Here is a 16,224-nt window from a genome sequence, read left to right as displayed (position 1 = left end):
GGTCAGTATGTCCTGATAACACCCAATGAAATGGTCTGATAAATCGCGGGTAGGTCAGTTAGATAGGGCATTCACAACTAATGATTTCTACTAGTCGACTCATTTGACCAAGTAGTAGTCGACTAGTCGAAATGTATATTTAAAAAAATAATATATATATATTTTTTTAGGGGGGGGCATTGTTTGAATGCCATCCTACTACTATATTACTATTATTATTATCCTCCTGCCCTTATTTTTATGGCGTTTTAAGGGAAGCGCTTCTGGCACAGCAGCACAGCACCACAGCAGCGTCTCCAAAGATCCCCATTGCCCATTAATAGGCTTTTATTGGGCATACTTTTGACCCCCTTTTGATAAAAAATAAAGTCAGGAGGATAATAATAATAGTAAGATGGGCCATTGCTATGGCATTTTTTTCCTTTCAACTATTCGACTAGTACCAACAAAGTCGACTAGTGGTTGACTAGTTGGTGAAAGCCCTAGGTCAGTATGTCGCCTACTTCACCCATTCAATGGTCTGATAAAAACGTGATAATGTCCTATTCAATGCATTGATAGCATCCGAATCAGGTGCACCTGAAGAAATGTGGGCACAGTGGGATAGATCTTTTTTTTCCTTCTTCTTTTTTTCCCCTTTTTCCCCAGTTTAGTCGTTCTGTCAATTCCCAAAGTCCTCCCCTTGTGCTGTTCTCCCTTCTCGCTGCTGACCCCTACTGGTTGGTCTTAGGGAGGGTGATACGGTCCGCTTCTTTTCACCGGGAGGATGAGAACGGATTGGGACGCGTACACGCTCTTCTCTCCAGTTTAGCTCCCCCACTGAACAGCAACCAACCTGCAGGAGTCGCTCGCTAGTGCAACGACTGTCCCTGCCTGGCTTTCCCCTTCGTATGGACGGACGCCCCCAAGCCAGATGCACCGCGGAGGATTCGAACCCCTTGTCTCTGCAGTGATGGGCAGGTACTTTACCCCGTTTTTAGCAGAGCGACACGGATTCTTTTTTTCTTTTCTTTTTTTGTAGGATTACAGTGGAAATGGTCATCCCTCCTTACTTTCACACGTGGAAACCGAAGGCCTCGATTGATGTCAGCGCATCCACATTTAACGAGAGAGCGTTTTTTTGTTTTTGTTATGTTCTGAATTTAGTCAGGTTTTTAAAGGTTTCTATGCAAACTTTTAAAAGTGGTTCATGGTGAACTATCCTATGTGTGTGTTATTAATGTACTGCTATTCGATTTGAGTGCGATTTCCTGGCAAGTTTTTAATCAAGATACATTTGACAGGTAACATAATATCTGACTACCGTGCAGGTGGTACGTTATGCAACAATGTAGATGGTCACTGTCGAGTGGAAACCTTGTATTTCCAGAAAAGTACCGGTGTTCAGATGGATCCTATGTAGTTCTTATTTAGTCACAAGCTCTTGTTAATACTTGTCATTTGTTAAATATTTATAAAACCCACAGACGGACTTTATCACTTTCACTTTAAAACATTTCAAAAATCTACACGCTATTGGCTATTTTTGCTACTTTTGTGTGACAGTAGGGCATTCATTTACTGAAAAAAACATAAGTTGAAATATGGAGATACAATGTTTCTGCCCGACAGCGATGATGTGCGACTGTGCACAGGGATTTACTGTGAGATGGACCCTTGTGCCACATTTAAAATGAAGGACGATTAATTATGATGGAAAGTACAATGGCTTTGGTACCTCTGCTCACCATCGCTGACAGTAGAAGTTGATTCATTTGACCAAATTCCGCGGGTGAAAATTAAATGCAAACAATGGGTCAATTTTTGTTTGTTATTACAGTAGGTTCCCTTATCCAGTTGTCTACTACACAACACACTCAGCCAAAGATGTGTGCAATCTCTGCGCATGACTTTAACCCATTAAGACCGGGAACGCATCTGTGTCATTTTAGATTTCTTTGGCTATTCAAAAATAGCAGATATCCAAGCTCATATCGCGGCACCGCACTGAGTGCCGCACTATGAGCTTGTATATCTGCTATTTTTGAAAAATCTTGACAATTTGTGCAAATCTTTGAATATATATACACATATTTTAAAGCGAACCTTTTTTTACTCCAATATTTGCTTCTGGGGATATTTTGAGATGGGGGTCTGTGGCTAAATACATATAATTTTGGGAGTCCTTGACATGGAAAAAGGTGTGAGAACCACTGATATTATAGCAACATACTGTATGTTTTTTCAAAAAACTGTTAGGATTTAGAAGACATTTGTAGAATCACCCAGAAGCAAAGATTTGAGTTAAAATGTTCGCTTTAAAAAAAAAAATCTACGATTTGCAGATTTGCTAAATACAGTGCAAAATACATAAGTGTTAAATACACTGTTGTATACTCGATACGAGTGATAATACAATAGTGATAATCTCTCATATTCAGGCCAAAGTCATGGAACACTTTGGCACAGATAACATGCAGTATGGTCGCCGCCTTGTACGTCCAAAACCATTACCTTTCAGGGAAATGGAAAAAAGAACTTTTGTTCCATTGAAGTTATTATTAAATTATGAAATATTTATAAAACCCATAGACCGACTTAAACACTTTAACTTTAAAAAAAGGTTTCAGCAAAAATAGCAAAAATGGCATATCTACAAGCTCACAATGCTTTGTGATTGTGAGCCCTACTTTTGAAGGGCATTAATTTGTGGGTCGAAAAACAAAAAGTAGAAATATGGATAATATAACATTTTATTTTGGCACATAGAACGACAATTTGTTTGCCGGTTTCGTGCACCGAAAATAGCCGCTCTCCGCCTGGAAGAAGGGGTTATCTTCGACACTGGAATGTTTACTATTGATGCTGGGAATACATTAGAAAATCAGATTATGAAGATAGTCGTATAAGTAAGCAATAACCTGAAAACAATAAATAAATAAACATACAGACCATATATAGTATATTGTACCAGAAATGACCTTACTCCTCGCAGCATTTATTAATATTATAGAAAATATTGTTTTGACACTTGATACGTTTGTTACCTTTTCACCGGTTCTTTTTTTTTTACATTGTTCAGAGATATTTCATCGCAAGGTATTAGCACTTTGTCCAGGATCTGCATTAATTATCTGTTTTGATTGTTTAAAGTTGTAAGAGCTGTAACTTATTGTGGGCAAAATTCACGTCATCCCCTAAGCTTGAAATGCTGCTAGTTAATGTACTTTTTGACTGTCTGTACAGACATGAGAGTGCACTTGTAAACACTGACTTGGATCACATGCAAACTGTGACAAATAGTCTTCAGGATACTCAAGTATTCAACTACTTTTGTTGGAGTTGCACACCATTTTCTGTGACTCGGATAAGCTTATGCATTTATAAAAATGGAATTGCTGCATATGCATATTAGGCCTGTCACTAATTATTACCTGATCGCAATGGTTTGAGATGATCGCAATTATTTTGCATAATCACCAGAATTGTTTGTAATCTGTATAAATTATGTTGGGAAATAGTGAAAATAGCCAATCTACAAGCTCACTGGCTATTTTAGCTATTTTTCAAGATTGTTGGAAATATTAAATCATTAAATATATGGCCTGTTTTAAGCCATTATGCGTTATTTATTTTGGTCATTGGTACTGGTCGTTGACAGTCATCTCTGTGTGTATTTAAGTTATTTGTTATATCTGCCCTGTGCATTCTCTGTTTACAAAGCCTAAGAATGTAAAAGAAGAAAGAAATGTAATTTTTATTCATATGTTCCAATGTTCAATGCCAAAAACAATTAAATCGTTAATCACAATTATTTGTATGACAATTAATGGTCAAGGAAAATGCCATGACGGCCACAGTGCAGATGTCCGAGGCATGTTAAGATCTTAGCCCATGTTTTTGGTGGGGTTTGTGAAAGGCAGTTGTTGTGGCCAAATTGGAATATTATTTTGACTTAGTAATTATTTGTGATTGGGATTAGGGGTGCAATAGTTAAACTAATAAAAAATAACCGATAATCAGTTTTAATAAAACGGATTAGATTTTTGTAATAGCAAAAATAGCAAACCTATTTTTTTATATTTAATTGGTTAATCAGACTAATTAATTTAGTATATTATAACATTTTGAATTTGAATGTCTTTACATGTTGATTTGTTGATAATAATAAATATATAAATAATAAATAAATAAATAAAACAAAATCAAGAAAACATGCTTTTCGATTAATCAAAAAGGCAAATAATGACAAAGAAGGTAATTGATAGTTGCAGCCCTTTTAGTGACTGGGATATGACAACACATTATCAGTGAATGATAATGGATAACATTATCCTTTCCACCAGTGTTCTGCTCCAGTGTGTGGTGTACATAATGTAATATACACATGTATACGTTCATACCCTTGAACTGGAGGCATTAATGACTTCACTTATTTATAATGGACAGTATTAATGTGAGTAAACTACACACTGTACCTGTTTTCAACAAGCCTCTGTGTGCAAGTGTTTTTATTTTCTTTCTTTTTACCTTGACCCAACATATACAACAATAAAACGTTCCTCACCGTTTCCTATTGTGGGTAAAATATGTTGGTAAGTGTCCGGAACCAGCTGTAGTTATCTCTAGAACACCATCGGACACGGACACTGTGTGCGTCTCCATGGCTACTCTTGCAAACCATTCGACCAATCAGCACCAAATGTCTTGTGCTTGCTGCTAGTAGGCCATATAACTAAATCCCTCTATATCTTTCACATGATACATAATGTTTTTTAATCTAAACATTTTAATAATGTAATTATTGTAATAATTATGTAATTAAAAAATATTATACTGGAAGTCATAGGAAGTCGGATGAGGCTGAAACTTTGGAGATGACTGATGTCATAATTCTGATGTCATAAACCAGTGGTTCTCGACAATTTTATGTCAAGGACCCCCAAATGAATGTGTATTTGGCCACAGATCCCCATCTGAAAATATTTTGTGCCAGAGATCCATAAGATTTGTTCTTTCAGAAATAATTCAAAATTTCTCAACATTTTTGGAAAATAGCTGAACAATAAAATAGGGTTTGGTTTATTAGCACATAGTATCTACAATAGAAACAACTCATGTAAAACACAGCAACAAAAAACATAGTTATTGTGCAAAAAAAAGAAGCCAATTAATGGGCCTATTTGGAATCCTTTCCTGAAAGCCTCACTATGTAACTTTTTTTTTTAATGAAAAAATGAATTTTGCCCAATCTGTATGCTATAATTTATACATTGGGGTGGTTGCATTTTGTCTCCCTGCTCTTCTATTGAGACATTTAGATAGTGTCACTGCCTCAAGAAACCTGCTGTTTAGATGTTGTGGTGCCACCTTGATGTGTCGACAACAACTAGAGATGTACCGATACCATTTTCTCCTTCCCGATCCCGATAACTTGCATATCGGTCAATACCAAGTACCAATCTAATCTAGGACTGTGGTTAACACAGTGGGGTCCAGGCCAGGGACCCTCAGGGTTCCTTGAGGGGGTTCCAAATGGACCCTTACAACTAAGTCTGTAACTCTGAGAATGTACAAATAATTTGTATTATGTTATGGGGGTCCTTGAAATTAAAAAGTTTGAGAACCACTGATCTAGGAATAAATACAAATTCCATTCATAATTGTTAATGTGCAGCTTACAAGTTAGTAAAATAATAATGTAAATAGTACAGTAAGAGTATAAAACAGTAGTGCAACATCAACTGAAGAATTCAAAATACAAAATAATTGATGACAATTGTAAATGACATCATCATGTGATAAATTACGTGGTATGGGAATGGCATACACTGACATACTCGCCGATACCAGCTGTAAGAGCCATTTGAGCCATATCTATGAATGATTGTTTGTTATTTACTGTAATCAGCCGCAGGTGTTGCCAGTGGCAGAGGCAAACAGCTTTTGACTGTGTTTGATAGAGCAGGTGGTCTGTATCCTCTGTGTTCATTTATTTATGTATTTATTAATTGTATGCTAAAGTGATTGGCACGACAGCTACAGAGAATAAAGCATTGTTATTCCATGGACGTTTGGACCTTCAGTATTTGAGCAGAACTTCCTTGGCAACCAGTATAGTGCCAGAAGTATAGGACTTATGACACTACACTTAACAGTAGCACCTAAGTGTAGGACTTGGTCGTTACACCAGCATTTTAGGCAGTATCGGGAACAACTCCAATCTGGGAACCCATCAGCTCTCCTCTTCCGGCGGTGCGTCTTTGTTTTCATTCCTTACTTACAACAAACTCTACACGTTGTAATGGAAGTTGCTGACAGATTCAGAGCTGAATCTGTCTTGAGAGATTAGAACAACTCTAACAACAACACAATCAGAATGTAATTTAGTTGAGTTTATTAGCACATTGTAATATAAAATAGAAACATATCAAATATCAATACCTACATATCAAAAGAAAACACGTTATTGTGCAAGAAAAGGAAGAAGACAGCAGGATTATTTGGAATCCTTTCCTTAATGGAAGAGGTAATAAAATAGCATACATTATAAGTTCAATAAGAACAATACAAAAGAATACAAGTTTACAAGGGAAGCAGCAGTGCAATAAAGAAATAAAAACAATGCACAAAAGGCAGAAAAACTATTTTTTTAAAGATTAAACATCAGAACTTAATCATATGGACTACAGTGAGGAAGATATATATATTTTTATGTTTCTTAAATATTGTCAAGGATAGTGATGACTTAAGTGATGCGTCTAGAGAGCTCCACAACTGAGGGCCTCTAAATTTGATGAAAAGTTCATGTTTAGAAGTACGACAAAAGGATAAATTAAAATCTTTCGTAAAGTAAAACAAAAACAATATATGAAAAGAATAGGGAATGTCTGTTTGCATTTTTTAAATTTAAACATAAACAGGTTGAAAAACATTTACCTTATCTATAGACTATAATGAATATTTAATAAATAGCTCATTAAATCATTCATTTTTGAGTTTTGAATGATCAGTAATTTAGTTAGATATGATGGATTTAAATAACATAACCCTAACCTAACCCTAACCCTAAAACCGAAATAAAGTAGCCAAAACCCGAAAAATTTCAACCCGAAAAATGTCGGCCCCAAAAATTTCGTGCGGGGGCACATCAGAGGAATCTCGCCTATAGCGCTGATCAACCTAGAACCGGCCCTGGCCTCAGTCTACTTTAGTCTTGTGAAAAAGGCAGCTAAATTATAGTAGTCGATTGGCAATGGGCAACTCAGCCTATCACAGTTTAAAATGACTAGTTTGACAGTTAAGTTAGGCCAATCAGCTTAGCTGTATTTTAGACGGTCAGCTTAATAAGAGCTGGCTACACCTGATGTGTTCTTCTCCACGGTGATCAGCTCCTAGAGTGCACGTATTTGTTGTAAGTATTGTTTGGTGGTTTAATCTGAAATACTGAGCATACTGTGCAGACATTTGGGTTTTGTTTGGGTGATTTTGAAGCTGACTGTTAGGTTTTTGCAGGTTTTTGCACGACTAAACTCCCTCACACTGTCTCACATCAAATGCAAGTAAACATATTTAATGGGAATATAACAGTTTGGGTATTAGACCTTCATCAGGTTATCTTAAGGAAGGTGCTACAGTTCAGACATTTGGGTTTTGATTGAGTGATTTTGAAGCTGGCTGTTTAGTTTTTGCATGTTATCTAAACAGGTGCTACAATATGTTTGTTTGGTGTGGTTATTTTGTGGAATTTGCAAAACCACACAACCAACAAAATCCTTTTTAAACGTTGTGGATAATAAACAAAGCTGATCCATCACTAAATATTCAAACTACAATGAGTTAAGTTGATCACAAATCAAATCAGTTAGCGATGCAAACATAATATGAAATAACATGCAGTACTGCAATATGAACTTGTAACTCATTTAAATAAAATGCTTGATATATTTTCAACTAAAGAACCACAGCTTTAATCCTGTTTGCAAAATTGTGCTGCAGCTGAATCTAATGCTGATAATGAACAAACGGGTGTCTCTGATTAAGCAGCTGAATCTTAAGCTTATAATGAACAAACGGGTGTCTCTGATTAACATAGCGAGGCAAAGTCTTCTGTGCATGTGCAGGCAGGGCAGCCTGATATGTTTGGCCTTTCTAACGATAGGATAATGTTTTGTTTTCCAGGACTCGCTGCCCGACCGACATTTGAAGACAGCAAGGGGCTTCCTTGGATCTGCTTTGTCTAACGGTAAAAGTGAGAGTTAGATAGTAAACCTGTGATGTGACAATAAAACTGATTCTGATTCTGAGATAGATATACAATCGACTAGTCTGATTAACTGTTGCAGGCAGCCCTATTGGATATCAGTCCATTTATGCTACTGTATCACTGGTGGTGGGTATCACTGGTTGGTGGGTCTGTTGGTACTGTGTCAGCACCAACAGACCCACCAACAGGCAACATGCTTAGTAACCTTTCCACCAACACAGCATCCACCTGATTAAATTCAAAAGTACATAACTTATCTTTCATTATAAACTTTTTTATCAATTCGTCAGAGTTGGAAACATTTATATCCATATTCTCTCTAAAGGCGGTTACACACCGGCGAATATGAGAATATACGCAAAATTCGGACTCGTTCCGAATAATTAAAAGCCGCTTTTTTCGCTCCGCGAAACTGGTGTGGAAGCTTGCATTGACTTTATAAGGTTTTTAAAAAAAACTTGTTTTTCGCATGAAAAAAATCCCGGTGTGTAACCTTAAGTGTTGAAACCTTGTTAACAAAATAATAAAAATAATTTGCAATTTCAAGTAGCTTAGTAAAATAGACACCCGTTTGATTCGATAAAAGCATTACAGTTTGACTTTTTACCCATAATTTCATTAAGTACGCTCCATATTTTTCTCATGGATTTTCTTTTGATAATAACTTCTCTTATTTAATCTATTAATTGTCCCGCACGTTCCTGCTCTAAGACGAACACTGCAGTTACTGCAGGAAATATTAAGGTAAAAAAAAAAATATTGTGAAGAGGAACCAGCACCATCTGGGCCACTCTACACTCCATCCAAGACGCAGAGTACAAGGCCTTGCTGCATGTAGGCTAGGCTCTAGTCTTTATAAATGGTACATTTCCTGTCAAACCAATCTCTCTCTCTAATGTGCTAAGGAATTGAAAAAGAAACACCTACATAAAGGATTGTGCCAGAGCTGGTAATTTTTCAAAATTAGTTTGAAATGTAGCCTACAAAAACTGCACATTGCACGATACTTGTGCCCCGAGTCATACAACATGCTTGGGAGAGGCTGCTCTGTGTGTGTCTATGGCCATCCTATTTAGATAAAAAGTACCCTACCTGAAGGATATTCTGTGACTGCTGGCATTATTCTTTGGATAACACTTTAGGGCCGTGCACCCGGCAAGCTGCTTTTATGGTATAGAGTTGCACTCTTATTCTTTCTAGTTATTCTTTCTAGTTCCTAGTTATACTACACTACAGTATGTGTCCACAGTACTTCCGCGCGCGCAAGCACACACACACACACACACACATTTTGCGTGCGTCAGATGGGTGGACCGCTCCATGTTTATTTTAATGATCAAATCGATGGTGTTCCTGTGTTGATCAATATAATCATCTGAATATTGTGATCAGATACTCAGAAGGAAGTCTAGTCTTCCATTCACTAATGTGGAAACGATTCTTTTTTGCTTGCTTAATCAACTACAATACAACATGCATTAATTGGCATTTACTATATATTACAGTCATGGTCAATGTGATTGGCTCTTGAGACACAACTTAGTTACTTTGTTGATTTAACCAGAAAGTGCTGTCCTCTGAAGATTTATGATTATTTCTCTTCAGATTTCATTCCAAAGCCCCTACTTTGGATACCCCTACCAGCAATCAGTCAGATGGCACTGTGACTGCAGAAGTCAACTTGCAAATGGTTGGAGAGAAAATGAAGCAACAGGTAGGCATTGGGTAAAGCGTACAAGGCCTTGCTGCATGTAGGCTAGGCTCTAGTCTAGATGACTTTATGCCAATTTATAACATTTTATATATTCCCTGTGAAGCTGAAGCATTAGATCGAACGGCTTGGAAACGGATTATTCAGGACGGTCTCTTCAAGTTTGAAGAGACGCTTGCCCAGCAGTCCGTGGCGAAGAGACTGAGGCGAAAAAATTAGGCCCAAAGCCAGACAGACAGACCAGCATCAGTCTTCCCCTGTGTGAAGTGTGGAAGGGAATGTAAATCCTGCATAGGTCTGTTCAGCCGCACCCAACACTGCACCAGGAGAAGTGGAGCCACTGTCCGGGGCGCGACTCCATAGTCTCTCGAGACTGACGGATGCCAATGAATGGTACATTTCCTGTTCTCTCTCTCTCTCTCTCTCTCTGTGTGTGTGAACGTATTCAGAACCAACGCCTACATACAGGAGTTTGCCAATGCTTGTAATTTTTCTAAATTAGTTTGAAAAAGCCAATTTTATTGCTGTTGCGTGTTGAAATTGCTTGTTTTTTTCCCTCCCATTCGGTGATTATTAAAGCCCTGATTCCCTGTGTACTGTAGTCCCTTGTCATCGCCAATGAAACTTGCCGAGTGCATTCATGATCACTGAAGTATGAATCCTAACCCATTTTAGCAACCTCATAACCTCTCTAGCACCCCCTTTAGGCCACACAAGATGTTACATAATTTCATAGGCAGGTTGCAGGATGAACTGTTCTTTAGTCTAACCATTTATACAAGAATGTTTTGTTTTCCAGAATTGCCTTCCAGGGTTCCCCATGTGATTCCAATTGCCTACGGCGTAGGAGGTGCACCAGGTATAATCACTTTGATTGGAGGATTCAAATGTTATGGTGATAAATCATGGTTACTTATTTGGTCATTGTACACTATTATTCTATTGCTTACTTTGTTGAGTAATTGAAGCGCAGATTTTTTTGTCCGTTTTTATTTCTCTGTACAAACAACATAGGAGCTATTTTATGTCTGTGTATTGTGTAGGTATTCAACTGAATGCAAGTACTCAACCCTAGAAATAATAACTAATTATCAGTGACTAAAGAAAATAAACCCCCGAAAATAAATCCCCTTGTAAAGACGGATATAAAAGATCACCATATCTGGGCTTAGGCACACATGCAAACAGACGGGTATAACGGGTACATTTACAACGGGTATTGCATAACCGGATGGGCATGCATTCCCAACTTGCACTGCTCAGACTTAAGTGGTTCCAGAGTAGGCCAGTGTACAATAATGCTTGCTATAGTCCATGAGCCAGACAAGATTTCATTATCGAAAGAGTGGGCAAAACCATACCTATATTAAATTGTTCATAGGGTCAATACGAGTAAATAAATATATGATAACCTCTCCACAGGAGCAGCTTTTTCATGGTTATCACACATTTTGTTATTTTCCCCATACGTACATGACAGGTGAAAAAATGACAAAATTAAAAAAAGAGTTATCATAATGAAACTTCCTGAGTTGATTACTTACATGAAGACAATGATTTATCGTATTACAAGTTTTCTGAAATTGTATATTTAAATATGCAAATGAGGCATTAGGAAAATATGCCTGAATTTGCATAACTTTCCAGAATCAACTTTGGAACATTGGACAAAGCCAGGGTCAACATTCTTATTTCATTTTGTTAAGATGTTGGAGTCAAAGGTTTTTAACAAGGGAATATTCAATATCTGGCTCAATTTTGGGGCTCTGGCTCATGGACTAAATGCCTAATTTGCATATCTTAATATACAATTTCAGAAAACTTGTAATACGATAAATCATTGTCTTCTTGTAAGTAATCAACTGGGGAAGTTTCATTATGATAACTCTTTTTTAAATTTTGTCATTTTTTCACCTGTCATGTACGTATGGGGAAAATAACAAAATGTGTGATAACTATGAAAAAGCTGCTCCTGTGGAAAGGTTATCATATATTTATTTACTCGTATTGACCCTATGAACAATTTAATATAGGTTTGGTTTTGCCCACTCTTTCGATAATCATTGCTCAATTTTGGGGCTCTGGCTCATGGACTACTAAGGCGAGCACACTAATGTTATTTTAGTTTCATGTTTTTTTGTTTCTTTGGGACCATTTTAGAGTTTGAATTTTAGCCATCTGTGTGATCTGTTTGTCTTTCTTCTGTACTTAGAGAGAAGCCCTGAGGAACGTGAAAAGAAGACGGCAGGATGGTTTGACCGACAGCTTAGTTCTCAGAAAGAGGTGTAAGCATGACGAAGATGACGATAACGTCTAAGTAATAGGTGTGTGAACTTATGTTGACCTGTATTCTGTACTGTATTACATGCGTACAGAAGAGAAAGGCCAGCTTCCAGGACGATTAAAGAGTGGAAAATATTTGACTCATGCCTGATTTATGACACTGTCATGCAATCGAGTATACAAGCTGAGCTCAAATGAACTCCCTGAAATCTCTTGTGTCATCTTAACTTGAATGCAGCTAAAATCATAAAACAAATTTAGGCATTAACTCATTGAGTACCATTGACGCCTATGAACGTCATTTAAAATACAAAGCTTCAGTGCCATTGACGTTTTTAGACTTCATTTGGTATTTTCAGTGATTACGATAGTGATCCTAGGACTTCCGAAGAAGAGTACACCCGGTAATCACGTGATCTTAAAAAAAAGCCTGTCCGGTCTAATGTTATAGGATTTATACAACCTACGTCTCAAAGTGCTGAAAGAAGGTTTGAAGATGTAGACCCGCCGTTATGTTCAGCCTGGTTTCCCCAGCCACCCGGCGGATAATGCCATGTAAATTTTTCTTGGTTCTTGCAGCATTTATTAAAATAAAGTACTTTAGCTCAGGACCTGCTTGGGAGGAGACCTTCCATCATGAGCTGGACCAATCAGGAAGATGGCCTCCTGCTATTTAAGAGCTGTCAGCAGCTGTGTGCATTGGCAGTGTGTGACATGCTGCCCGTGGTGTTACACGCTGTACAAGAGTCGTGCACGTTGGGTGCTGAGAGTTCAGTGAACCCTCCGTGCTTTATACTGAGTTTAAACCCGCTGTAGTGTTGACTATAAATGAGTTGTTGAGCAGCTTGCTGAAGGAATAGTAGGAACAGGTTTTTGTTTGGCTGTGAAAAATAATCCCCGAGATACACAGAGACTTTTTGGTGAAAAGAAGACGTCAAGATGGCTGACCCGACAGCTTTGTTGTCAGAAAGAGGTCTAAGCATGACGATAACGTCGAAGTAATAGGTGTGTGAACTTGACCTGTATTCTGTACTGTATTACATGTGTACAGAAGAGAAAGGCCAGCTTCCAGGACAATTATAGTGGAAAATATTTGACTCATGCCTGATTTATTACACTGTCGTGCAATCGAGTATATAAGCTGAGCTCAAATGAACTCCCTGAAATCTCTTCCAAGTCCTCTTAACTTGAATGCTGCTAAAACCATAAAACAAATTTAGGCATTAACTCATTGAGTACCATTGACCCCTATGAACGTGACAATGCCTTGTCCATTTTTCTTGGTTCTAGCAGCATTAATGCCCGGTTGCTCACCCGCCATGTTCACGTGGGTTCGATTCGAGTTTTGAGTACATGTACACAAATATATTTTTGTATTTGATTTGTCACTCTAAACCCAACCACAACACTGTTGTGGATTTAATTTCTGACCACCAACGCCAGCTTTTTCTATGAACAACCTTTTTGATTTAGACTAGATTAGTGAGCTATTGTAATTTTGATTTGGTATACTGTAGGTTAGGTAGGGGTTTAAAAGTATAGGTTTAGCTACATTTATTTATTGTTTCGCGCTGGGGTTACTTTTCCTGTTTGTATAAATTTAAGTTTCATGCCTAAACATGTAAATTACACTACTTTTTGTCAAGGTCAATAATAAAACTGTTTCACTTGCCAACTTTATGTCAAGGTCCTTTCATTTCTCCTTGTGATGGCTGACTCAGCAGCCACACATTGAGACTATACTGTATGGTAACTCTTCTTTTTGGTTTGTTTATTTTCAGTTGTACATTATACACATATACTGTACAATCTAATATATATAACCACACAACCAGTTGGAATAACATTTATTGTTTAGTTTTTCTATGAGTTTATTTGCATTGAGTTGACTGAGTTACCAGTTCTGTGGGAAGCTGCTGCTCCAGATCTGCAGCTAACGTGGACAATTATTGGTCTGCACCATGGGGAGGGGCAGGGGTTATTAGAGTGTATTAATTGGTAGTCTGTTTCTTTCCCCCTTGTGTTCACAGTGGTCTGACCCGTCCCTATGTATGTCCACCTCTTGTGTCATTCTGGTTAGTTCAGTTGTGTTGATCAGTTCAGTTTAGTTATTTGATTTAATTTATTTTGGGCACACTTATTTGTACAAAAAATAAAAATAAATAAAAATAAAGACAAAAAAAGAACATCATTTTAAACCAACAACCAAGTTTCCCTGTCTCTCCTTCCGACCAACTCGGTCCCTGACAGGAACGTGAAAAGAAGACGGCAGGATGGTTTGACCGACAGCTTAGTTCTCAGAAAGAGGTCTAAGCATGACGAAGATGACGATAACGTCTAAGTAATAGGTGTGTGAACTTATGTAGACCTGTATTCTGTACTGTATTACATGCGTACAGAAGAGAAAGGCCAGCTTCCAGGACGATTAAAGAGTGGAAAATATTTGACTCATGCCTGATTTATTACACTGTCATGCAATGGAGTATATAAGCTGAGCTCAAATGAACTCCCTGAAATCTCTTCCGTGTCATCTTAACTTGAATGCTGCTAAAATCATAAAACAAATTTAGGCATTAACTCATTGAGTACCATTGACGCTTATGAACGTCATTTAAAATACAAAGCTTCAGTGCCATTGACGTTTTTAGACTTCATTTGGTATTTTCAGTGATTACGATAGTGATCCAAAAAAAGCCTGTCCGGTCTAATGTTATACGATTTATACAACCTACGTCTCAAAGTGCTGAAAGAAGGTTTGAAGATGTAGACCCGCCGTTATGTTCAGCCTGGTTTCCCCAGCCACCCGGCGGATAATGCCATGTCCATTTTTCTTGGTTCTTGCAGCATTTATTAAAATAAAGTACTTTAGCTCAGGACCTGCTTGGGAGGAGACCTTCCATCATGAGCTGGACCAATCAGGAAGATGGCCTCCTGCTATTTAAGAGCGGTCAGCAGCTGTGTGCATTGGCAGTGTGTGACATGCTGCCCGTGGTGTTACACGCTGTACAAGAGTCGTGCACGTTGGGTGCTGAAAGTTCAGTGAACCCTCTGTGCTTTATACTGAGTTTAAACCCGCTGTAGTGTTGACTATAAATGAGTTGTTGAGCAGCTTGCGGAAGGAATAGTAGGAACAGGGTTTTTTTTTGGCTGTGAAAAATAATTCCCGAGATACACACAGAGACGCAGGTTTTGGTGAAAAGAAAATAAGACGTCAGGATGGCTGACCCGACAGCTTTGTTGTCAGAAAGAGGTCTAAGCATGACGATAACGTCGAAGTAATAGGTGTGTGAACTTGACCTGTATTCTGTACTGTATTACATGTGTACAGAAGAGAAAGGCCAGCTTCCAGGACAATTATAGTGGAAAATATTTGACTCATGCCTGATTTATTACACTGTCGTGCAATCGAGTATATAAGCTGAGCTCAAATGAACTCCCTGAAATCTCTTCCAAGTCATCTTAACTTGAATGCTGCTAAAACCATAAAACAAATTTAGGCATTAACTCATTGAGTACCATTGACCCCTATGAACGTGACAATGCCTTGTCCATTTTTCTTGGTTCTAGCAGCATTAATGCCCGGTTGCTCACCCGCCATGTTCACGTGGGTTCGATTCGAGTTTTGAGTACATGTACACAAATATATTTTTGTATTTGATTTGTCACTCTAAACCCAACCACAACACTGTTGTGGATTTAATTTCTGACCACCAACGCCAGCTTTTTCTATGAACAACCTTTTTGATTTAGACTAGATTAGTGAGCTATTGTAATTTTGATTTGGTATACTGTAGGTTAGGTAGGGGTTTAAAAGTATAGGTTTAGCTACATTTATTTATTGTTTCGCGCTGGGGTTACTTTTCCTGTTTGTATAAATTTAAGTTTCATGCCTAAACATGTAAATTACACTACTTTTTGTCAAGGTCAATAATAAAACTGTTTCACTTGCCAACTTTATGTCAAGGTCCTTTCATTTCTCCTTGTG

The sequence above is a fragment of the Gymnoscopelus braueri genome (genome assembly GCF_963280865.1).
Source record: "Gymnoscopelus braueri genome assembly, chromosome: 17".
NCBI classification, from domain to species: domain Eukaryota; kingdom Metazoa; phylum Chordata; class Actinopteri; order Myctophiformes; family Myctophidae; genus Gymnoscopelus; species Gymnoscopelus braueri.
This window is presented reverse-complemented; position numbering follows the sequence as displayed.